Genomic DNA, 27,388 nt, shown 5'->3' on the forward strand with positions numbered 1-27,388 from the left:
TTTCCCCGCTATGAATACCAAACGGTAGGAGTGCAAAATTTGAATTAACATGAATCACTTTTCGTTTATCATGTGAACATAAATTGGTCCCCTTTGTTTTTGTGGAGAAGAAAAATGATCGGTTAATATTTTTTCTCCTTTAATTTCTCTGTTTTAAAAACTTGAATTCCTTCTATTAGATACTGTACTTGAGGTTTTTTTTTGTGTGTCAAATTGTAAGGTTAATAAATACCTTATCTTTTGCTTATTAATTTAAATATGTGAAATAGATAAAACGAAAAGACAATGAATAAAAAAGTACACTCAGACATTTGAAATGAAAAGGAGAGAAATTAATCAAATATCAAAAATCTAATAAAAATGAATTTTATCTTTCATGAAAATCATGCAATCAAATATTTTACTTGCTTTGAGACATAATTGACTAATAATAATTGTAAACGCATGAAATTGTTAATAAATTTTTCTCTAAATAAATTCTTGATTCTTTAAATAAATCTTTTTCTAAGAAAGCAATTGGAATGTATTAAAAAACATAACGAAACTTTCTCAAAAACACATTCATTTTAGTTCAAGTAATCGATTGTTCTTCGTTTAATTCAGAAAAAATAATTAACCAAAGTATAAATAAAACAGCATAGATATGAATCCGGAATGATGAAATGCTAATTCAAATGAAAATACAGTTTTTTTTTCTACATGAATTGAAAAGTAAACAGAATCGAATAAATAAATTGCAGTAAAATAATTGCAATGACGAGTCAGGTAAGAAAAAATTAGAGAAATTTATTATTTATTACGGCCAATAAAAGAAATTCATTACAAAGGATTTATTTCTAGATAACTCAAGAAAGAAATAATTTTTTTATTGTGGACTATTCTGATACTTTTTTGTGTGAATGAAGGCAGGTGCATCTTGTTATTTTCATTACGAAACGTTCCGAGATCATAATTGGATTATCTGAGTTTGAACAGTTGAGTTGTATGCTAAAACTTTGCCTTTAACTTGCTCTTTAAGTAAAGGAGCATTTTTTTATATAAATTTCATCATTTCAAAGCTTCAATATTACACAATATTAATACGTTATCAGAATTTTAATTATGAGTACATGATAGAAGCAATAAAAGAATTGTAGAATCAATAACGAGTAACAATAATCAATAACCCCTGTTAAATGATTTTTTTTTTGTAAATACTCCAAAATTTTCAGAAAGAATTCAAATTATTGGATGATCAAATAAAAATCAGCTTGGGAAAAATTTCCATTTGAAATATCCTAATAACAACTTATTGCAAATTGTTCCAAAGTTAGTTTAATTTATTCTATTTTCCATAATTCTTACTCCCAATTTATTAATTTCCAATTACTACTGTTGGGCATTCCAGTACTTCTCTAAAATATCATAAATATTCAGTTTCCCTTCCCTTCTTAATTTATTCTATGTTTCAATTGTCGACCAATCAAAGTAATTAATATTATGCTTGATTAGCGAATTTCCTTCATGTCACGATACTTGGATGATGTATAAGTAAACAAATATTTACAAATGGCAGTTTTTCTGTATTGAAAAAGTTTGCATTTCTAAAATAAATGTTACAAATAAATGTTACTCAAAAATTTTTATGAGTGCCTCTAAATTTAAAAATAAGCACATTGCTGCAAAATTTATAGATAGAAACGTGAAAATTTGCATGTGCATAGATGCAAGTAAGAGAAACATTTTACTACAGTTTTGCACTTGGGTGGCAAAAAAGTTTAATTTTTTAAAACTTTTTACTACCAAATTCGACAAAAGTAAAGCAGTTTGCATACACTTGCTCATCTTATTTAATGAAACCTGTTAAGTGAAAATATATGCGTATTGAAGCATTTAGGGAACTATAAACTTGTTCTACTTTTTTTTGGAACACCCTGTATATGCATTAGACATTTTTTCAAATTCTTTAGATAGACTGGATAAACTGCCCCTGGACTTCTAACGTGCAAAGAATATAATTCACCTCTTATTTTTCAGTGAAAATTCAGTCACGAAAATATTTATGGAACCACCCAGAAATTGCTAAAGAAGAAAAGGATTTGAACTTTCTACGATTCGCAGAAAACTGATATATTTTTACAAATTTCATCAGTTGTTTTCGTTTGTAGTGCGTAGTTCTAAAATCTTCCTAGTTTTCGCAAAAATAAGACGGATATGTCTTTGAATAGAATTTAAAATTTGGAAAAATAAAAGTTTTTATTAAAATAATATTACATTTTTTCCTCATCTATTTGCTTATAAGGTGCGGAGTTTTCGACCACATTATACGAAACTTATAGAATTTGTAACATGTCAGTGTAGCATTATTCTAAAATATAAAATTTTTTTTTCAATATTCGAGAAAATAAATGTATTTCCAGTAAATAATTTTTAACGGCGCATGTGAGAAATAAAGCATATTTCATTTTAAATAATTTCAAAGCCAAAGATATAGAACAGCTTATATAAAAATTCCAGTTGAATATTGCAGAGCCATGTAAGACAGTTACAGAAGTCAAATTCTGAGAATCTTAGTGCCCTTGTAACTCAAAAGTTAAAGTGCTTTTATATGTTTGCTTTTAAGGGATCAGAAAATAATTAATTTTCAGAAATAGATAAATTGAATTTTTTTCTATATCCTCTCCATTCCATAAGCCTCTTAAAGCATCAGGCTCCTTTGCTTGCATGTATTCTGTGAAGAGGGAAAAACTTTCTAAATAATACTTAAAATTTTGAAAAATTAGTTACTGGTTAATTAGTTGATTATTGGTCATCAGTTGAAATAAATATTCGATAGCGCAAATACAAAAGTAAAAGGTGCAATAATACAGACGCAAAAACACAGATCATTACATAGTTTGATTTAAAAATAAAATTTGAATGATATAGTCAAAAGTTATTTTATAAGATGTTTGTTCATTGATGATGGCCTCAGCGTAAAAAAAAGAGTATATCCTCAGAGAATTGAGAAAGAAATTTCCACATGATTTATGGACTTGTGAATTGTTCTTTACAATTCATAAATGAAGAAAGTTTATTGATGCATGCAAAGAAATGATAAGGAATGCAAAAGAAAACATGTGTGAAACATGTTTTCTCGCACATGAAAAGTAAACTGAAACAAAATAGGTAAACAAAAATGACACAATATGTCTAATAAAAGAAAAAAGATAGTTTTGGATGCAAATATTTGGTGTCAATGCCATTTTTTGGCTTGACTGAAGAAACAAAAGTACTTTATTCTTGACACCTGAACATACAACCGGAATTGTCAACAAATGCGGGTAAAATGAGATTTGGGCGTTGTGTTTTATCCCATGCATTCACTTAATGGCAGATAAAGCATGAGGCAAATCACAGTAATGGCTGCACTGGGACAGTTAAACATCAAATCGTAATTTCATGATTTGTATTTTCTTTGGGAAATACAAAAGAAGAGACCGCGTTAGAATCAGCCCTCCGTGGGGGAAATAATTCTATTCGGAGTGATTCTTAAAAAACGATGAAAGCTATTTGGCAGGTTTGAAATTTTATTTTATCTATCTATTTATTTACTTATTTTTCGTCTGGTGACTCTTTATTCAAGGCTAATATGTTTTTCTGAGGAATGAATAAATCCATTTAGAAGCATGCACAATTTGGGTGGGTTGTTTTGTCAAAGAATTTCGCTTTTTGTTGTGATGTGAATTTTGGCACTTCACAAGCCCGCTGACAGTTATCGATCAACAATTTAAACCGAGAGAGCGCCTCTTGTTTTTTCAGTAGCACCAAATAGGGCCAAGAGTACGACTTAGCTACTTCATGCGTCACAATCGCTTGCACGACTTCTTTTTATAGGGGGGGGGCACATACACACAGCTCATATATAGAACACAGAAGAGGAACAACCATGCCCGAACCGGGACAGACAGATCAGATCGGGATACCCAGAAGACGCGCCACCCCTATGCCAGGACACTGACGAATTTCGCTTATTAATATCATAAGCAATTTCATTGTTGAATAATTTTATGGTCCGAAAAAAGAAAAATTTAATTTTTAGCAATAAAATAATTAATTTTTTTTATAAACAACAAGATTATCTGAAGTAATCTTTTTTTTAATTAAGCCAACATTATATTTTATTTTATATTTATTACTAAAGTCTAGTGTTCTCTGTAAAGCCAAATTATTAGTTTCATTAACAGGTTTTTAATAGTATTTTAGCCAAAAGAATTATAAGGTAAAATACAAAACAACAAGTATGCTGTAACATATTTCATTATTGATTGAGAGATTAAATCATATTCATGGGCAACTTTTTCTAGGAATTTTGCCCATGAAACTTTTATTGAAGGAAATTTTGCGTTACATTTAAGTTTGGTTACTAAAAATTGATTAATGCATTCATATAAGTTTCAGAATTTTCAGTTTCGGTGAAAAAGCTTAGAACATGCCTTTTTGCATTGTCATTTTACAATATGTAGAAACCGCTTTGCTTTGTTATTGTAATTCTCTTCAAATAATTACTCATTTCTTTCTGGTGAACACCATTTTATTTTCGGACACATTTTTTGTGCCACTTCATGTAGACTGTTACAGATTAGGACACCTCTCACAGTTGGATGCCTCGTCTCGCTCACAGAATCGTTCTTACACACTCTACGTTCTGATACAAAAAGAATTAACAGGAACTTTGTACTCGACAGATACGCCATCTATCGGCGTGAAGCTGCAACAGTTATTAAAATTAAATTCTCCAATAGTTTCAACATTGATAAATTCTAAAGATTAACTAGTGACAGGTTTACTTGTTGTAAGAAACCAAATTTTTTTTTTGTTTTATTTTCTTTATCAATTAGGTTAAATATGAATACTTTCTCCTTTAACTTTTATTAAGCTGACATACAATTCAATGCTTAATAATTTAAAATTATCAGATATATTCTTAGACCAATTGTATTGAGGAGTAGTGTAATGAATCGTTTTTTAACACACATGGATAAACAAACGGTTCATATGCTTAATTTAATAATTTAAGCTTGGAGAAAAATGGTGCAATTATCTTAAGAAATTTTTTAATTTACTATGATATCTTTGATTTCATGATACTTAGGTTCGCATATGTTATCATTCCTTTGATGTGTTTTTATGTCATTAATATATAAATGAACTGAATGTTGAAGATGAAGATAAACCGGATACCTGAAAAAAATTTCGACCTCAATATTAGTAGAATACTTTTGATATATAATTTCATAGTAAAGCATACATAATTTTGATACTTAATTTCTTAGTCAAAATATTTTGAGACAAGCAAAAGCCGCATGGTCAGTATGAATTACAAACTTTTGACCACGAAAATAATAGCCGATCTTCTCTAAAGCATTGACTGATGAAAGATATGTGCGTTAGAATTAAGCCTCCTGGCCTTCTAATTTCTCGATTTTATTTTTTAGCCCTTACAGGTTTCACCTACCTACCCAAACTGATGTACAGTGCAGGAAATTCGACAGGGGAGATTTTGAAGCATTGAGCATTCGTATTGAAACATAGAATCATAAAACTAAAGCATGCGACATGCATACCAACATTCCGAGAATTTTGGAAAATATTGAAAAGAAATTTAGACTAAGACTACCAACTTAAACAAAAATGAATCTAAAATATAAAGATGAATTTTTGTTTTTTCATATTTTATTCGCTGCTGTACCGTTCATCCGATTGCGATGAAATTTGGTCAACTTATAGCCTGCACCTGCGCGAAGGTTATAGGCATTAGTGCAGTTATTATATCTCATTTATAAAAATGAATTTTTGTTTGTTAGTGTTTTATGCGCTGCCATACCGGCGTTTATCCGATTTCGTACGGGTCCGATATATATATATATATATATATATATATATATATATATATATATATATATATATATATATATATATATATATATATATATATATATATATATATATATATATATATATATATATATATATATATATAATTAATAAAGTCAAGAAATAGAATAAATATTATTTATACTTCTCATTTTGACATCATTCAATTGTAATGAATGTATTCGTTATCGATAAGAAAATAAATATGATTCTTTCTATCATTCCCAATTAAACAAGATAGTTATTTCAAATGATATATATATATATATATTTGCTGCAGCAACGCGCCGGAAATCAGCTAGAATAAAATGCAAATTTTAAAATATAATAATACAGAAGAAAATAAAAAATAATAATATGCAAAAATGAATATATATGTAACAGTATTGTCACATATTGGATGGAATCGACATTCTCTTTATAATTTCAGGCCTTCAGTTTTTAAGATAAGATTCTGTTTGTGAGCAATAAAAACAACTTTAATCTGCAAATATTGTAAGACCCAGAGTTTTTCAATACAATAGGCCATTTTTTGAACCAATTTAACGAATTTTAATTGAAACAATACCTGTTAAATGTGTAAATTCTGCATGGATAATTCCATGCAATATGATATTTGGTGCCCCGTATTCCATCTTATTAAATTACTTAGCTGTATCGCCCCATAACAAAACTCTTTCATGGGTACCTTGTTTATTTTATAGATGCCACGAAATGACACGCGAAGTACTAATAAGAGATCTTGGAGCCAGGCTCAACTAGAAGTAGCCATTGAAATTATTGTATAGGGAGGCCAAGAAACCAGGGATGTAGGAAGATCTTTTGCCATCCCTGGATCTACTTTATTCGAGATAAATTTCTACAATCTAATCTATTGAAAATCAAGTTAGAATGATGCTTTTTTTCTCAGTTCCGGTTTTTTCAAGAGCAAAAATTCGCTAAACACGCTCTGAAGCTAGTTAGGTTACTTTGTAAGCATTGGAAAGTTGGTGTATTATTTTTTTTAACTTAAACAACTCAAACTTATTTGAATAAATCAACAAAAATAGTCGATTTTGATTGATTGAAGATATTTCTTAAAGAGGCTCTGCCCTTATTACTAAGAAAATCCCAAACTGGCAAGCATAAACTTTTCGATGATTTATTCTAAAAGTACTGAAAACTCTTTTAAAATAAGCTACTTAGACTAAAACTAAATTTACAACGAATTTTTGAAAAGTATAAAAATTGGAAAAACGAACTTACATCCAGGTGAAACTGAATAAGAACAGTGCAAAAGCCTGCGGAAATATTTAGCCATAAAGAAACGTAACAGTTCTGAGTCTTAGAATCCTTGGAAAGTGTGAATAACACGCAGTGGTTTATGCTTTCAATTCTGCAAGAATCTAAGCTTTAAAAATTCCAAAGATAGTATCGAGTTTAATTACTTGTTCTCGCGGAACTCTTAAAGATTACTGCGGGTATGAAAACCGTGTGGACTTTGTTAAATTCGTTTCATAATATTCGTTATTTTAACAATTTGTTCTATATTATAGTAAAATATGAGAACTTCATATCAAATGAAAACTGTTAAATTCGTTTTATAATATTCGTTATTTTAACAATTTGTTCTATATTATGGTAAAATATGCGAAATTTATATCAAATGAAAACTGTGTGAACTTTGTTAAATTTGTTTAATAATATTCGTCATTTTAACAATTTGTTCTATATTATAGTAAAATATGCGAATTTTACATCAAATTTGATTAATATTTACATTTATGCGTATATATTTCTTAAGAAACAATATTTTTAATCCTACTTCACAACATTTCAGTTTAAAGCCACATGAGTGGTATTCCCTCACTCAGAGCGTGGAATTACTCGAAATTGATAATTATGTCACGCAAACGAACTTTTTAGAAAATTCATAATTTTTTTAAAATTAAACTGGTAGGTCTGAAAAGAATTGCTCTCACTTCGTAATTACTGTTTGCATTTAATGAAATTGAAAATTGGACAATGAAAAATCATTGTAGAACTTACTATTACAAAACTACTCTTAAGTTTATTTGTTTTTTTAATTACAACCAGATATCCCGTTACCAAAGAACTAAGCCGTATAAATAGGAGTTATTTACTTCTTTAGTTGCTCGGAATTCTCCCACTCACCCCTAATTGCATTTTTGTTAATTGTTTTATTTATGCTTTTTATTTTGCTTCAAGAAATGCGCATCTATTTCCATGAATAATACAAACATGCAAGTCTTTTTTTTAGATGCTTTAGAGATTCTTTTATACATCGTTTTCTCATTTATGAAAGAATTTTCTAGAATACCATCTGCTTTTGATGTCAAAAATCCCAGAGGAGAAATCATTTTCTCTGACTCCTCTTGGGAAGTAGTTAGAGCTATTAATGATCCTTCGATCTGAGGAAATAATAATGAAGTGTGACGAGACAGCATAGAAAATGAGTTCGCTCCACTATATTTCAGAATAAAAAGAGATGATAAACGACTGATGCGATGCCCTAACAAATCAAATCAGAATTATCTTTGTGTTTCAGATATCTTTGGATTGGGGACAGTTTTAATGCTTCTGGAAAAGCACTTTAAGTCCGGTTGACTAGACATTTTGTTAGGTTTGTCAGATTTCCAGAAAATCTCACTTTCGATGATATCTTTCATGCTCTATAGACATTGAGTTTTAAGATATTTAACATTTAACCCTTTTAGGACGATGATTAATTTAATATTTGATTGCAAGCATTCGTCTGAGTTACAAGAAAAGGATGCTATGTGGAATTTTGTTTTACATACGATATACAAGTAAATAAAGTTATGCGGAGCAGAATTCGATATACGATAATGAAAGAATGCTCTAGAATACCATCTGCTTCGATAACCAGCTTCCAGAAAGATTTAAAAAGGGATTGACTGTTGATATTAATTTCGATTTGACGTTGTTTAAATGCAAAAAAATGTCAACTATTTTATGTTGTGCTATCCAAGAATCTTTTAATTAAGTCACTCTTGAATTATATTTATGGTTTAAATATAAAGAGAATGTTTCTGTAATAAGTAATTATAAAATTACCTTTATCTTGAAATAAAATGTTTTATGAACAAATAAGAATGGTGAATCATGAGAAAACACTTTTCAATATCGTATCTTTAGCATGGTTTGAAATAGCCTTAATGCTATTTTATTTATCGGTGAGTTTAGTTTAGTTATATTAACGTCTCGCTTTAAAGCAACACTCGGGCTATTTTGGAACGGACTCCGTAATTTTGAGCCGCGTTCTGATGACAGGGACGGCGCCTCCTGCTTGAGTCAGACCAGTGGAAGAGAGTTTGGCCGCGACGGATTTGGCATGTACCGGGCCCGCTAGCACGACGGTACTACGGAAAAATGGAAACTCGAGCCTGAAACCTTCTGGTTTGGAAGCTGAGTTCTTACCACCAAACCACCTCGGCCCTATAGCTGTCTGTGAAAAAAGATGTAAATTAAATAATCGATATGAGAATTAAATATTTTTTTAATCTCTGAGAAGAGGGTTGAGAACCTCTCGCTATCCTTCTGGTATCTTTCGCTCTATTTAAACGTGCTCGCTATTTGATTGGCAAAATACATTAGGATTTTGCCTGCTGATGTAATAAAGAAGTTTTCAGCGCGACTGCATTGAAGAGCTGTCCCCTTTTCTTACAATGTTTCAAAAGCCCGTTTCTGTCAAACGGTTAAAAAGACAACATTTTAGGAGTGACGAAGCAGTGATTACGCCAACATAATTTTCGTTCACTGTACATCAAACCTCACTAAAAGTGTTTTATTTTTCCTTGGAGGTTCGTTGAAAGTTTTCTTTTTAATAATTAATAAGGTAATTCTTTTTAATAATAAGGTAAAAATTTGTAACTCCATTGAACTGGGGGCACATAACGTCCAAGAAATTTCTATTTATTTATTGAAATAAATTTATATGTATGCTTTCGAGGAAATTTTCTATTATCAATCATTTTCATAGTTAAATTATACTGGTCTATTATTAATTGATATTACCTATATTCCATTTTATTTCTACGATAGTTTGACGACTCGTATAACATGTAAAGCCCTGCTTTTCCATAGTTACGAACATTTGCTTGGTGCCATTGACATTAAATGTAAAAATCCAGATAAAGCAAAAATTCGATCAAGATTGAGTTTCAGATCTACCGGCTGAATCAAATATATTACGAAATGAAAGACTATTAGTTGACCCATTTGAAAAAATTTTCAGATTGCGAGGCACTGTTATATCTTCGTAATGTAGATCGTCTAAATAGTTTTTTTTCAGCCAATCACAGTTAGGATATGCTGAAAACCCAGTCAAGAAAAGGATGTATCTATACATCGTATTTATTTCATACTTTGTTAATTAACATAAGAAACCTTTTATATTTTAAGTTATTCTTAATTAACAAGAAACTATTTATATTTTAAGTTATTCTTAGTTAACATAAGAAACTATTTATATTTTAAATTATTCTTAATTAACATAAGAAACTATTTATATTTTAAGTTATTCTTGATTATCACAAGAAACTATTTATATTTTAAGTTATTCTTAATTAACATAAGCAACTACTTATATTTTAAGTTATTCTTGATTATCACAAGAAACTATTTATATTTTAAGTTATTCTTAATTAACATAAGCAACTACTTATATTTTAAGTTATTCTTGATCATCATAAGAAACTATTTATATTTTAAGCTATTCTTGATTATCATAAAAAACTATTTATATTTTAAGCGATTCTTGATTATCATAAGAAACTATTTATATTTTAAGTTTTTCATAATTAACATAAGTAAATATTTATATTTTGAGTTATTCTTAATTAACATTAGAAACCATTTATATTTCAAGTTATTAGCAAACAAAATAAGTTTTGTTTAACGGCATCTTTCGTCGCTTCCATCTTCTGAATCGATCTGGGTCAACCTCCGGCGATCTGCCCTGGTCAATCACCTAGTGTCATCACCGCGAGACGCCCCTTTTATTTGTCAGTAGTCTTATAATGTAGGGAGAAGGAAAAGAATTTCTTCCGCCCTCGGGGTATCACAAAGCACCATTTCTTGGAAAACAGTAGTTTAGCGGCTTTCTCATTCTTTCCTCCCACATATTTAAAGATAAAACTTAGATTTAAAACGAAAACGCTGCGATTCCTTTTTCTATTCAAACTATTCTCATGAGCGATTGAAATACAATTTATAAAGAATCTTCAAGATTATTCAGGTGAGAATTATTCAACTGGTAAAATTGGCGACTATATAGAGTCCAGAGTTTTTGAAAGATTTTTTGTGGCATTTTCAAGGTCATTTAATGTAATGTTTTCAGTACATTTACAAAGTACGTGTGCTCGGACTTACTGAAATGAAATTTAAATATCGTTTAATATATATAAATGTATGATAAATTCGCTTTCAGGGAAGAATAGTTATATTCATTTGGCTGACTATCAGGCAAGTCAACAGTCCTGACTCCCCTTATATTAGATTGGGTACAAAAAAAAAGTTTTTTTCTTTGCCATTTTGTTTAAAGAATGTTTTTGTTGTATTTACTGACATTTTTAAAACGGAATAGATGGCAGAATTTTTAATTTAGAATAAACTAATTCTGTAAGCGATATATTGAAAAGCAGTTCTCTTAAAGATAATTAACAATTAAATGTTTTTTATTTCATTTCTTCTTAATATTTGTTACTTTAAGAATTGTTTACATATGTATAAAATTGAAATAAACAAAAAAAAATCTGTTTTGTAAGTAGGTTAGTGGTTAATTCCCTACCTCCAAAGTCTGCTTTGCCTAAGAGTCCCAACAGGATTTAATTCAGCACTTGAATGCATTCTATTGATTTTAGGTATTTGATTTTCTTTTTAGGATAATTCTAGATAAGATTTGGTGGAAGTCGGAAATTCCTTTAGATGCCAGAGAAAGAATAATTTTTAAGAAAACGTAATGAATTTTAACAACAAAAAACTGAAGGATGCAACACAGAAAATTCAAAATTAAAATACCAATTAGTAGGGTTTTTTTTTAGTGGTGTCATTTTAAAGCCATTTTTAAAAAGCATTATTATCAGAAGAAAGTTGGGCAGTTCCTCGTTTGTTGCGGAATTTGAAACCATTCTACCTATTATCATTAACAAAATAATAATTTTTTTTTCTCTTTTTGAAAGTGAAATAATACTACAAATGGATCATCCATCCTTTATTTGACCTCTAGTTAACTCCAATATATTGTTTGTCATTTAGATTTTATACACAATTTTTTTTTCTATTCACAATCTAATGTTTTATTCATTGCATCTGTCAGATTGTGAGTATCTCTCCAGAATTAAATTGGATTTCGGCATCTTTTTCTTCCCCCTATTTGGTCTGCAAAGAACAAAGCACACTTTTTTTTTCCTCAAAAACGCACTGTTTTTATTTATGCGTTTTACTGAGCAGCTGAAACTTGAAGTCCTGCATCCACAAGCAATGATTCGTTGCGGGAGCATGGTCTGTGCTGCTATTTTTATACATCGTTGAGCATGTGTCTCTGAGCTTTAATGGAGGTTTTCAGTTTTCTGCCTCGTTGCATACATTCCGCTTAAACTATCAGCCTTTTGATTTTTTTTCACAAGTGCCGAACTTTTTCAAACTGAAGTGAGTCTCAGTTTCAGGATTTCTTACTGCCTTACTTACGCATTTTCTTTTAATCAGAAAGATTATCAAAGGATCTAAAAATTAATGGGCAAGAGTTCTTTTTCTATGTAGCTTAAAAAATAATGAATGCATTGGTAAAAACTATTTATAATACATATTTGATGATAGCTGGTTATTCGTATTATTTTAGCTTCTACAAATGAAAACCAAGATAGAACATCCTCTTATAGCAGATCATTGATTTTTACTTAATTTGATGTATTGCATGCTAATTACTATTTACATACATTTCTCTCCCCAAAACTTTCTCGCTTAATTTCTAATGAAGGTGAATTACTGTTTACAGATATTCGCTCCTCAAAACTTTCTCATAATTTCTAATAAATGTGAATTTGGGTTTTAGAAGCATTTTCTACCAACAGATTGAAGCCAAAATTTGACCCAGAATTACAATTGCAGTAAAAAAAATCACATACCAAATTTGATTTGTTTAAATTATTGCTTTTTTGAGTTATCGCGTTTCTGAAAGTAGAGACCGAACGACGTTCAACTCCTCTTTGGATTTGGCTCAAAATTTGACACGCATCTGCAATATAGATTTTAAATCTGTATACCCAATTTTATCTCTCTAGCTCTCTTCTTTCAATAGTTATCGCGTTATATTCGCGTTATCTACAAATTTAGTGTAAAGACCACATACCAGATTTCATCCATATAACTCAGAGCGGTTTTTGGTTATCTTTACCACAGATTGCCAAATGGACAGACAGACAAATAGACATTTTCCAAAATAGGTCAAAGCGTTTTTGCGTTATTTTTGTCACAGACAGATATTTTCTAAAAAAATTTTTTAAACTCTAAAGCATGAAGATTTGTCAAAATCTCGAGTTCGAATTTTTTGACGATTACAAAACTTTCTCTTTACATCTTATACGAGAAAGTAAAAATTGTGAATGCACTGTTTGGACTTCCTTTAAATGTGAGTATGTGTTTCTTATTAGTTAAAAATTGATTGTTAATTATTCATCTTTTTATGCTATAATGATAAATTACATAAATAAAACGCCTTTGATGGCAAAAAGAGCAGCTGAGCTCTTCAGAATAGTTTTCTAAATTACTTTACAATTTACAAATTATTTTTGTATCCTGGGTGTCCCCTCGAAAATACGACAGAGAAATCCAAAAATAACACGCGTTCTTCAGATATTTTCTTTGTGTTATATTGAATCTGGGTCTCACTTCTTAGTCAATAATATCGCTCTTGCTAAAAATCATTACTCATCTCTTCAGTAAACATCCAATTTTAACTCATTTGCCAGTTCTATTCTTATTATCATTGCTAATTGTGCCTTCCTCCATTACTAGAGCAAAGCAAAGGAAAGTTACAATACGGATATCTTTGTCCTAAGTTGCTAGATGCTTAAATTTTTAGTATTTCAACGTGGCGCATTGTTTTCCACTCATTCTTATACATTAACCTCGACGATCTAAAAACAATAAGAATAACGTATAAGCTTTAGCTTTGCGACTAAAACAATTTAACTCAAGCACAAACTGTCCATAATTGAGATTTCACTTTCAAGTGTCCTAAAATGAAAATTATTGGATTGAAACTTGGTAGCATCGAGATAGAGGTTATGGGATATTATATCCAACAAAATAATAATTAGTTAGAAAAATAATTAGTTAGAAAAATCAAAATTTTTTATTGACATTGATATCATACCATATCTTATAAGTTATAATTTGGCAATAAATATGCCACTCGACATTTTTTGCAACCAAATCATATTCTCTATAAAAGGATGAAGAGCATGAATTCAGTATCATGAATATGTCGGAGAATGGATAAGACAATTTGTAATGGCAAATATTACTTTTGAGATAAGATCATATCTAACTAAATCTAAACGTCACAATTAATCACTCAAATCAAGTTAAGATCTGGCGACAGAGGTGTTCATGAAATGGCAAAAAGGGAAAACCTGTCATTTGCAAAAGGCTGCCAATATAACTTTGGACACATGAATTAGTACGAAATAAAGCCTCATCTTGCAAAACGGTCAGATAGCAAAAATCCTCTTAATATGGACTCCAAAAAGAAAGATTCATATGAAACTGGTGATAAAGCTATGTCGGAAATAATTTTAAAAGAATATACTTGATGAGCAACGTAAGGAATTTCTCGTACTCCAATACAGCATTTACGAGCGTTAATAAACTGATTTAGATATTGCTGTGATCATAAAACAGGGGTCGTGAACAGAGAATACAGCGAGATATATACCTAGCACGTATTTTTTAAACCTTTCATTTCTTTTTTCACAGAACATAAAATCCTATACCCTATTTTTGATGCGTGGTAAGTTTGGCTCAGTATTTTTTACTTTATAGCATGTTTAAAGTGAAACGTCTATTATATTCAATCATAATTATGAAATAATTCGAAAAATAATCTTAAATATTCCGAACTGCAGTTTCGATATAAATTATCTTGCATTGACAAAAAGTTCTTTAAAAAAAAGTCGTCTTTGTCGCTCGAATGGATAACAAAAAAGAAAAATTGCTTTTTAAAACGTTACCTAAAATTTGCCTTCTTCTATAAAAACAAGCATGTTTTTTTATTTTAAATATTGAAGGGAAAAGTCTTCAAAAAGGTTTTCGAAAACTCTTTTCATGTTGACATTATTTAAAAATCCATTCTATACAAAATATTTCAGCGCTAATCCAACACCAATCATTATAATAAAATCTTCTCTTTTTGAAAAGACTTGCTCGAATTCATTTTTCCGCGTGTCTTACCAATATTATTTTTGTTGCTTTCTTAGTTTTCTTTCCAGTCCATTTATTTCTTGTAAGAATTTCTCTTCTTCTATTGTGTTTTCAGAGATACATAAAACTAATAATATAGTTGTTCTTTTAGAGAGGGTAAATTTAAAGAGTAAAAAAATTGTTTTTGATGTTAAAGGAAGTCTAGGCCACCATCGAAATTGGAACCGCCTTTATAATGAAAAGAATAATTTTCATCCAAATCAAATTCATCTTTCTTAAAAAACATTTCCTCTTAAGCATTCCTGATGTTTTAATAACATGTAAGGAAAATAATTCGCTCACGGCTGAGAAATTTTTACGGTGCTCATAAAAATGGATTCTTATCCATAAGGATCGAATAAAAATGCTAAACAAAGAAACAAAGTTTTTCATCAAAAATTAGTTTCATACATGATTGCTAAAGAAAAATTACCGTATTTCCTTCAAAGAAAAAAACAAATATTTACTGGTCGACTTGGTCAGGTATAATTAAAAAATATTTATTTGCAAAAATGAATTCTCATCCATAAGGGACGAATAAAAATACTAAATAGAGAAACAAAGTTTTTCATCAAAAAATTAATTCCATACATAATTACTAAAGTAAAACTACCATATTTCCTTAAAGAAAAAAACTATTTACTGGTCGACTTGTTTAGATATAATTTAAAAAAAATGTTTATTTGTAAAAATGAATTTTTATCTATAATGGACGAATAAAAATGCTAAATAAACAATTTCATTAAAAAATTAATTTCATACAGGATTGCTAAAAAAAAAAAAAAAAAAACTACCGCATTTCCTTAAAGAAAAAAAACAAATATTTACTGGCCGACTTGGTTAGGTATAGTTAAAAAAATATTTATTTGTGAAAATGAAATAAGGATTGAATAAAAAGGCTAAATAAAGAAATAAAATTTTTCATTGAAGAATTAGTTCCATACATGATTGCTAAAGAAAAACTACCGTATTTCCTTAAAGAAAAAAAAAACAAATATTTACTGGTCAACTTGGTTAGGTATAGTTAAAAAATGTTCATTTGTGAAAATGAAATAGGGATTTAATAAAAAGGCTAAATAAAGAAATAAAATCTTTCATTAAAGAATTAGTTCCATATATGATTACTAAAGAAAAACTACCGCATTTCCTTAAAGAAAAAAAATAAATTTTTACTGGTCAACTTGGTTAGGTATAGTTAAAAAAATGTTTATTTGTGAAAATGAAATAAGGATTGAATAAAAAGGCTAAATAAAGTAAAAAGGGTTTCATTAAAGAATTATTTCTCTACAGGATTACGAAAGAAAAACTACCATATTTTTTTAAAGAAAAAAAAATAAATATTTATTGGTCGACTTTATTATATATAATTTAAAAAACATTTATTTAAAATCTTTTATGCATAATAAAAAAAAATATTTTTCGAAATTGTATGTCGTCTTTATACGGCAGAAACCGTTGAATTTTTATTGTCTAAAGTAAAGGTATTTGGAATCGCACAAATACCTTAGACGAAGTCGGATTGAACTTGAATGAAATTTGAAAGTTATTTTGTGTGCAGAATTTAACGTTTTATTCTAAAATTTGCTACTTTTTTTATCAACGCTTTTCACATTTATTTAAAGAAAATAACTTAAACAATTTAAATATTAAAGTTTTAGCATATCTATGCTCATAATGTTATTGTTGTATTTTTAAAGAATTCCATCAATAGCTTTGAAAAAATATTTTTATTATAAAAGATTATTAATATGTCTGAAATTATTATTTTCAGAAGGATGTTTACTTTATATTTTGCAGTTTAATTTATTTAAAATCGAAAGCTGTAGTTATTTAAAGCGCTATTAGCTACGATATCATTTGTTTTCTCAAAAAAACAAGTTCAAATTTCAATAAGTCATTTTCTTGATTCTTAAAGTCAATTTCTCTCAATGAAATGATTTTTTATTATTATTGGGAATTTTAAATGCCGATCAACTGAAATTGAAGATAATTTCTTCTTCTAGAAACCGACCCGGTCACTAATCGCGAAATAACATAAAATACTATGGCAGAGAATAAAATCCTGAGAACTATAAGAGTAAAATCCTGAGAACTAATCCTTCTTTATAAAGCTATAGAGCATACCTGGTAGCCATGGACGTACAGGTCAATAGGAGAGCGGAGATATTTAAGAAATAAAATACCTGAGAAGGCAATTTATTCCGTTTTTCAGGGAACTCCATAGTAGCTGCCTAAAGTAACCCATTTTTATGATTCTTAGTTACAAAAAAATTGATAGTAAAAAGAAAGAAAATTTCTTTAAATAATATATGTGTCTAGACGGATGATACTGAAGGAAGAAACTAGAAAGAAGAAGTTTTTAGAGAAACACGTGAAATAGGCGTTTGAAATAACATGTCTTCTCAATCGATATGTATTAGAAATCGGTATATGAAAAAAGGAGCAAAACATATTCGTTTATATTCGCATTATGAATTAAAATCTGATACATAGAAGATTCGTAGATTAATAAAATTCCGTTCCAAAATTCATTTGTAAGGGAAAAAATAAGACAGATAAAGCTATGATAAATACACGTCGGAAAAAAACCCCATTTACTTAAACATCAACATGAATAGAGAAATTTAAACAGAAAATCACATAATGGAAACGCCTGTGTCATAGAAATTTTGGCAGACGAATTTCTGACCTCTGGAAGTACTTATAAAGTACTGCACCATTGAAAATATTTATTTCGATTCTTTGTAATCTAACATTTCGATGCAAGCAAAATAATTAAAATTTACCAAATATTTATTAAACACCTTTTATTTATTTATTTCTTTTTTAATTGTTTTTATTTGAACAAGCAAATATCAGGATTTGCTGACCAAAAATGAGACTGTAGTGGGAAACATTTCTAAAGCCTTAATCTAGGGTCTTTAGTTAAATATGCCGAGGTATGTTAAATTAGATTCCACTCTACAACCAAGCTTTCATAATTACAGAGTCACTTCCTCATTAAAATGGACTTTAAAAATTACTATATCTTAAATATGAAGTCACAGAATTTTGCAGCTTGGCAAAAGACCCTGAAAAAATGTTTATACTACGCATTCTGTATTGGATATTAGCTCAAAAGATAACTTTCAATTAAAATAACTTTGTGCTATTTTCCAAGAAAGAAAGCTCTCCATTACTGAAATAATTTTAAATAGATATTATAAAGTTAAATATTGTTTAAGTTTCCTTAAATGCGGAAATAGTACAGAAGAGTTAAAAGATTTGTAAGTCATCATAATCTCTCTCTGTAAATTTCATGTCGCTTAATTTTTAATTAAATGGAAAATAGTTTGGTTACCGATGAAAGTCACTCTTCATCAGATATGTGCCACTTCTGTCCCATTTAGAAAGTGTAAATGGGAATACAAAAGATTAAATCTTACTGAAACCATTCATATATGATTCAGTAAAGCCACAATCAAGTTAGAAGAATATCTCTGATACCGTTTGAGTACAATTGTTTGCTTTTTTGTGTGTGATTCCTGCATAATCTTTAACTAAGAAATAATCTAATCAAAATACTAAGTATGAGTACTTATTCATTAACATTAGTTTTGAGATTTTTTCTTTGTGTGTTCAGCACAAAAACTCTTTTTGTGTACTTTAATAATACTCATACAATTAAGAAGTAAGTTTCATTGAAAAAAAAAGAATTCAAACTATTATATCACACCTTTAGTTAAACCAAAGAAATGCATTAAAAACTTCCTATGTTTAAGTCAATTATACACCTTATTAAAGCAATATTTAAACTATTGCTTCATCTTAAACTCATTTCATAACGCAGCAAAAGCATTCATTTCAGCATGATTTATATGAGCTTTTATCTGTAAATAAATCTAGTAAAAATGGCTGCCAATATTTATTAAATATGAAAGATATTTATAATATTCGATATATTTACCCTAAAATAATTTAAACTTCAAAAATAGACGTATTTTTGAAACCAGTTACTGCAAGATAAAGACGTTTGTGAAAACGTATATTTGGTGAAAATGAAGTCACTCAACCTCGACTTTGTATTTCTTTTTATTCATGTTTGAAAAAGGTATCGGAGGAAAACTCATTTTATATCGAGCCATACTTTGCATGTTTTTTTCTGTTCAGTATGAAAGATGTTCGTTCATATCAAAGGGGGGAAAAAGCCTTAGGCAGTCCAAACTTAGTTTAATTAATTTCCAAGGAAACGACTCCTTGAATAATTTTCAGAATGTTTGTTGATACCTATAAGAAAAAAAAAAGGAATAAATGAATAAACAAATTTTTTTTTTCAAAAGTATGCAGTAATTATCAAATACAAAAACAACATAATAAGCTAAATGCTTACCATTATTTATTTTACTTAGTCTTCATCAGAAAGAAGAAGGGAAAAAAAAAAGGCACGGACAACTCAGTGACATCAACTTTTTTTCCCCCAACTAAAGATATTATTTTCGGCCCAAAGATTCTTTGAAGAGTAGTCATGTGCATTTCAGAGCAATTTTAAAAGAATCAAAACAGTAATTAATAAAAAATGAGAAAAAAAAATTTTTGCATTCACTCTCGAAAACATTTTTGTACGAATAAGATTTTTATTCGATAGCAAAATTCAAAGCATTGTCGTTTTAACAATACCCATTTCCGCTGTTGTACAATTTTTTCTCATTTCATCAAATTTATATGCAGTTTTAAAAATGATACATAATAATGATTTTTAATTATTGCAATGAGAGTCAAACTCATTGCTTTATCAAATACATAATTCACATGTTTCCTGCGTTAAAAATTCATTTACAAATTATCCTTGATAATTGCTATCATGTATAAAAATAAATTACCTTTTTGACTATGCCAATTTCATTTCATGACATTTTTGCTCTCATTTTGACACGCTTTGATAAAATTAATTCATAAATATTTATAACATTTCCTTCTTTTGCGTATTAAAATATAGTTTAACTTGCTTCATGATTTTTTTAATCTTTTGTTTTTTCTGCAATTTGAAATTTAGACATGAAACTTCATTTTTTTCTGATTTTGTCACACTGAAAGAAAAATTGTTTTAAAAATATATTTTCCCATTTGCTTCGCTAGATTTCCTATTTAGCTACGATATTAAGCCCATATTTTTTTTTTAATCTATTGCAAGATAATTCTATAGAAATTATGTTAATCATAAAATGGAGTATAATGGGTATAGACATTATGATTCTTTTTCTTCGACATGAAATCTCCTTCCCCCACTTCGAACACATCTTCCCCTCTTCTCCCCTCGTCGCTAGTTAGAGAATGGAAGTATAAAAAAAACAGTGAACCCGGAAGACAGGAGTTTCACCAGGGAAACAAAACATCCATCAACAAATACGTGCTTTCTTTTTTCATTTCATAATATAAGAATGTAGTAATGATGCTTTTAATGTACACGTGCTGTAGTCTATATTTAAAATTTTTGCACTTTCTTTGGTATTTGTTTGAAAATTTTAAATCTTACCTCCTATTTTAGTAGTTCCAACTTTCTAATACATTTAGTAGATATATCATGGTTAATTTAAAGGTTTGTTTTTCAGCTCGAGCTCCCCGAAGTTTTAGATTTTTTTTTAATTAGAAAAGTTTCGTAATTATAATATCAAAATATTTCCATGACCTGAGTATGTTTGTAGAAGATACATGTTTATCACAATCTGCATTTTCAAATACTTTTAAGGAAATTTAAAGAGTAAGAACAATGCAATTTATTTGAAACATAACCAGAATTTCTTACAAATAAGCTGGTCACCAAAGGCGGTTTTTCAATGAAGAAATTGAACAATGTGATTTGTTTCTATTTCTAAGTACATGATGCAAAATTTATTGGACGTTGCGAATTCAGCTTAAGGAATTTATTTTACAAACTTATTGTTAAATTAATTATATATGTATATAAATTGCACAAAACCAACCTGTCTAGTCTTCAATTTTTTTTAATTGTTTAAAATGATTTTTAATTTTTTTAATAACAATCTCACAATAATTATATAAAGTTTATTAATCAAAATTTTCAAGCTCAGATTTTTTTTCTCTTATGCTGGTATAACAGCCAAACTATTTTCTTCCCATTTCAAAACAAATTTGGAAGATAGTCTATAAAAGCATGTTCAGTCATAATAATGTTATATAGACTAAGCATATTTATTTTTATTTACTTATTTATGAGATTGTATATAAAATGTGCTTCACATTCAGCTTTTTAGTTCACACAATTGTCAGGACAAAGATATCATAAACAAGAGGAATTTAAGTATCTTCTCAAAATTACCAGATACAAAATAAGTCAAACAAAATTGATAAATCTTCCATTACTCAAGAAGCAGCTGATATAAATAAAACGAAGAGCATGATATAGCATATGCCTCACATATCAAAAGTACACTTCTGTATCCTATAGTAAATTCCGTCAATTATAAAACTATTTTAATCATCATTTTGAATTTAGGAAGCATTTTCTATGTTTTTTTTTTTATCGAATATAGTATTTTGTTCAAAAAGATGAAATTCCATTTCTAAAATATATCAAATTCCAATGCTCAGATGGATTGTTTGAATGCCGAGGAAACAATCTGATGGCCAAAATCCAGATGTTCAAAAATGTGGATTAGAATTTGACTTCTAGCACAGAAAACCGTTTCTTAATTTCATTTTTCAAGCCTCAATTTTTTTTTCTGATATTTCTAATGTTTCTATTTGAAACGAAATATCTAATGTAGCCAAATCACTTGTCAATAGCGTGACTAAGTTATCATTTAAAGCCTCCTTCTCCCCTTAGATTTAAAGATTTAACTTGAAATCCCTCGCTATCAGTATCCTGATCGAATATATGTTTGCCATGGATAATGTCGTTTTATTGATCTAGAAATTCTGACTGTGGAGCGGATGTTACTTATTATTCATACGTTTCCTGCTTTACTTTGAATTCCATCACAGGTTATTCGAATCCACACTTAAGAATTTTACTTCAAAAGTTCGGTTTGGAATCTAGAATAAAAGATTGATTCTCTCTTATTCATTGATTCTCTCCTTCTCTATTCGAGCTTAAAAAAGGACAAACAGGCACTAAAAAGTTTTTGTCAAAAATCAGTAGAATCGATTTGCGCCACGATGATTTAGTTTTGAATTCTCTTGAAAGTGGGAAAATGACAGAATTCTGGTGGGACAAAATGTAAGAGACCGCATCCCAACATAAGAGACCTCGCATCTATATGTTAGATAACAAGTGAAGTTAAATCCTTGAATACTGCAACGCCATGATTCGGCTCCATTAGTTAAAATTGCGAAGGAAATCTTTCCTCAGAAAATTTCATTTAAAAATGAATTCGGTGATGGTGAAGGTTAAACTAACTAAATGATTTGCCCACCGTTAGTAAATAACTACAGAACAATAGCAGAAAAGAAAAAAAAAGCTTCATTGGCGATATCGGAAAGATAATTAAATCTCAGGAATTTGACGCACAAAGAAAGCCTAGAATGTTTCGTAATCGGTTGTGAAAAAACAAGTTTCATTCCGTCCAGTTTTACCTTAAAGAATCTTGAATTTTCGGGTATTCCAAAGTTCTGCCACAGATAACGAAGCTTTTTCATCGATTTCTTTTTCATTTCGAACAAATTTGTCTTTCACTGAATAATCTTAATTTTGCTTTCAAAAAATAATTGGAATGAACAGTTCTGAATTTTTAGAGAGTTTATTTCTTTGTTTATTCTTTTCAAACGACTATGAAAAAACATATGTTCTGTCGCTTAGAGCAATATTTTTTTTTTTTAATTCGTAACAGTCCATGAAGAGACGAACCTCTAACTTTTCGGCCTCATCAGATAAAGAAGCATTATTTAACATACATAACGCCAAGTACTCGTGTATGGCAGATCATTATTAGAATTAGTCTGGAGCTAGAAATGTAGTGAAAGTGATAAATGTTATTAAGTAACAGAGCATTATTTAGCATGTATCAGTTTCTCATGTATAACGGATAAGCATTGGAATTCAGTCTGGAAAGATTGGTATAGTGACAGTGGTAAAGATTGTTAAATAACGAAGCCTTATTTAACATGCACCAATTCCTCACGTATAGTAGATCATCATTGGGATTCTGTCTGGAACTTGAAATATAGTGAAAGTGATAAAGATTATTAAGTAATGAAGCATTCTATAACATACATAAGTTCCTCTTATAGCAGACATTATTATTATTCCTCCGTATAGCAGATCATCATTGAAATTCATTCTGAAACTAGTAATCTAGTGAAAATGGTGAAGATTGTTAAATAACTAAGCATTATTTAACATGCACCATTTCCTCATATACGGCAGATCATCTTTGGAATTCAGTTATAGAAAAAGAAATAAAAATGCTTCGATTTTCATTCACAGAGAACACCATTAAGACAAAACGTTCTGATATTATTTAAAGTAAATTATGATGCTGTTGGCGGAAAAAAAAATTCTCTGGGCCAGTTACCCTTGCTATGCCATTGTCTGGAGATCCCACTTCCCGAACTATCTAAGCCTAAAGCTCAATTTCTGAGTCTGAGCTACAGCCGCAGAAAAAAAAATGCAGCATTTGTGATAAAAAAATGAGGATAGAAATTTGTAATAATTTTATTTTCTTATATAAGAAATATAGAGAAAGTATTGTAATAGTATTGTAAATTCGAACTATTCGAAAGTATTGTAATAGTATTGTAGAGAAAGCGTTGTAAATTCGAACAAATCTCCACGTTTTAGACCTCCCTAAATTCGAAAAATACGTATATTTTAGCCATTATGTCCGTCTGTCTGTAACAAAGATGATTCAAAAACGCTTTGAGCTGGACAGAAGAAATCTGGTGCATGAACTTTATACCTAATTTGTAAATTTCTATCCTATTAGGACCAAAATCTCTTCGGAAGTCTGTCAGTCCGGTTGTTCGAATATAAAATAACACGATAGGTACAAAACAAAGGGAGTTAGATGGATGAAATTCTGTACATAGATTTAAATTTATATTGAAGACACCTAATAATAAATTTTGAGCTAAATCCAACAAGAAATGGAATGTCTCTCTGAGTGTCATTTCAGAAGAAGGTAAACGCGATAGCTCAAAAACTCTGATTGACTTCAATTTATCAAATTTGTTACGTGATTTTGTGACTACAATTGTATTTTTGTGTCAAATTTTGATTTAAATTTGTTAGGGAAAAAGCGTCTAAAATAAAAAATCACCTTTATTAAAAAGTATGCGGGAAATTTTGTGGGAGACCACCTCCGCTGGTTTTACGTGCCATCCAACATTGAAAAAAACTGGAAATTAATTATAAAACAAGACAAAATAGCCTTTTCCCAGCAAATGGAGCTTAACTTAACAATGTTCTCTACGAACTCTCTCTTCGGGAAACTCTTTTTCTCTCGTCGGGAAAATAATTTTCTCAGAAATCCATGGCGCATTGTGAATAATATATGAAGGAATATTCATGAGAGAAAAACAGTAGGAGCCTGCGCTGAAATCAACAAAGTGGACAAGGGGGAAAATGTTAAGGATGAGTAAACGTCATTGCTTTGACATTCGGGTCTGTTTTGAATCCCCAGTGTCCTTAAGAAATAACAATTTATTTGTGATAAAAATTTCGGGTTTTACTCTATTTTATAGTTTCACCCGAATAAAAAACAATTTTCTGAATAACTCTTATAAAAATGGAAGCGGGAATTATTTTTCTATGTGTAAAGCTTGTTTCATTTATCATTCATGTATTTAAAAGCTAAGTAAAAAATTACTTTCTTAGAGTCTTCAGACCTGAAAGTGCAACAAATGCATTTTTTGTAATATACGGTTCCATTCGTTAAAATATGCTCTATTTTATATTACTTATTTTTTTTAAAGAATTTCACTTTAGCTATTTTTTTTTCCTTTCAATTTTTATAAGAAATACATAAAGCATTCTTAAATATTTTATAATTTTTTCCCACAATTAGCAAGATATTATGTATGTTTTGTGAGATATAAAATTAAAATATAATAAAGATGTAGTATTCAGAATTATTAAAGCGTACTTTGAAAAAAATCAGCTTCATAGATTTGTTATTAATAAATTATTTTACTCGCGACAAATTAAATTTCAGTATTTAGAAATGAAAAAAATTAATGAAGAGAAATAGGGGTATTCAAAATTACAATTTTTATTCATATCAGCAGTTCCTTATTGTTTTTAAAATTTCAACTAGTATAAAGGCGGTTTTTATTATTATTATTTTTTAACTTTCAGAAAGGTTTTCTATTTAACAATCAGATTTCAAGTTCTGTCAAATCACCATGAACAATGACTCTCCGCCAGTCCAGAATGGGCAGATGTGTATAATTTGAGATTCATATTCCCAGATTTACTACATCAAAAATTCTAGGTAGAAAATTAACAACCATTGGTAACATTTATTTGCTTAAATTTAGCATATCTGAAAAAACATAGTCATGAAAAACAGTTGTAGTGAATCTATTAATACATAGCTTCGCAAGTAACAGCAAAAATATAATATACACAAAAGAAAAAAGAAAAAATATTTCTACCAAATAACCAACTTTGACGTTAGAACAAAACAATAAGCAAACTGAGCATAAGCAATGCTTTGCTGTGACTCCTACCACCATCGGCTCGAGTTTCAAAACTGTACATCGCTCCCAATCCTGTACACCTTAGTTAGAATCGTTCGTTACGTCTGGAAAAAACTGTTACACTCATAAATAAATATATTATATTTATACACAAAATCCCTCTCTATATAAAACGCTAACATACGTGGCACAGAAATAGTGTTTAATACTGATCATCAAATGACAACAATGAAATGTAAACAGACCATCATACGAATTTCAGACTGCTTCATTGAACTTTTTTACAACTCCATTGAATCTAACGCTTCGCTTAGCTAATTAATGGATCATCAAAATATTATTAGAAATTTTCTGGAGATTATTCGCCGTGTCACGAAAAATAATATTCAGTCAGAGGAAAGAAAATATAAAAGAAATCAAGAAAAATATTCCAAATAGAAAATTTAATCAAGCGCAAAAATAGGCTTAACGTCACCAGATAGGTAATCGTTATAACTTGCGGACAAATAAAATTTTGAATTGTCAGAAAAATTTTGGAAGATTAATATTCATATCTTTCAAAACAATTATCTTAATTAATAAAAATAGTTCTTGTATTATATTCAGACTCAAAAATTGCCATTTTAATGATATCAGTCTCATTTCCTTATAAAATTTCTTCCATTAATTTTAATAACATTTTAAATCCAATTTGATACAGTATCCATACCAATGTTTTTAAATCCTATCTAGGAATTAAAATTCTTCCTTCAAAGCATTCAAGCGTGTGTTTTTAGTAATCATTAACTCAAAAGTAGGAATATAACTTCCGCTTTTATTTCGTAATCTATACACTTTTTAATTTATTGTAAGCTACTTCAATTGAATCCGAGTTTTTCAGACTATCACATAGCAAGAAAAAGTTGTTTTCTTAATGCATTTCATATTAATCATTTAACGGTCTAAAAGGTCTATAATCTGGCTGAACAAACTGGTCGCCAAAGGCGGCTAGTATATTACATTCGTTAATAAAATATGTATTTTTAGTATTGTTCAAAAAGGGCAGAGTGTTAATGTGAAAATCTTCTAAAAGCTCAGGAAATTTTCCACAAAAACTTATTCGCCGCTGTTACATGTGTATGACGATAAACATTTGTCGTTTTTGACAAGTTTGAATAGTTTAAAGACAGTTGAGAAACTCTTAATAACGCCGAATATTCTGGCAAAGGATAATCGAGAAATTTTCTAAACCTCATCTGAGATTTCATAATCTTGATTGAGTATGTGAAGGTCAAACAGGCCAATTAATAAAATTACACAAATGCCCTTATTACTCTAAGTGAGCGAATCGGAGAAAATGGCCAAATTTGGGGAAACTCAAATTATAGCTTCTTCA

At 29.2% G+C, this 27,388-nt stretch overlaps 1 long non-coding RNA gene across 1 annotated transcript in view; it reads left to right on the top strand.

The window, feature by feature from the left end:
• The first annotated feature begins 3,400 nt into the window (after window positions 1-3,400).
• Window positions 3,401-27,388, top strand: part of LOC129958147 (uncharacterized) — a 58,379-nt gene continuing 34,391 nt past the window's right edge. Inside the window, exon 1 of the long non-coding RNA XR_008783166.1 lies at window positions 3,401-3,538. This is a non-coding gene — a long non-coding RNA (uncharacterized LOC129958147). The remainder of the gene's footprint in view (window positions 3,539-27,388) is intronic.

The sequence above is a fragment of the Argiope bruennichi genome, chromosome X1 (genome assembly GCF_947563725.1).
Source record: "Argiope bruennichi chromosome X1, qqArgBrue1.1, whole genome shotgun sequence".
Lineage (NCBI taxonomy): Eukaryota > Metazoa > Arthropoda > Arachnida > Araneae > Araneidae > Argiope > Argiope bruennichi.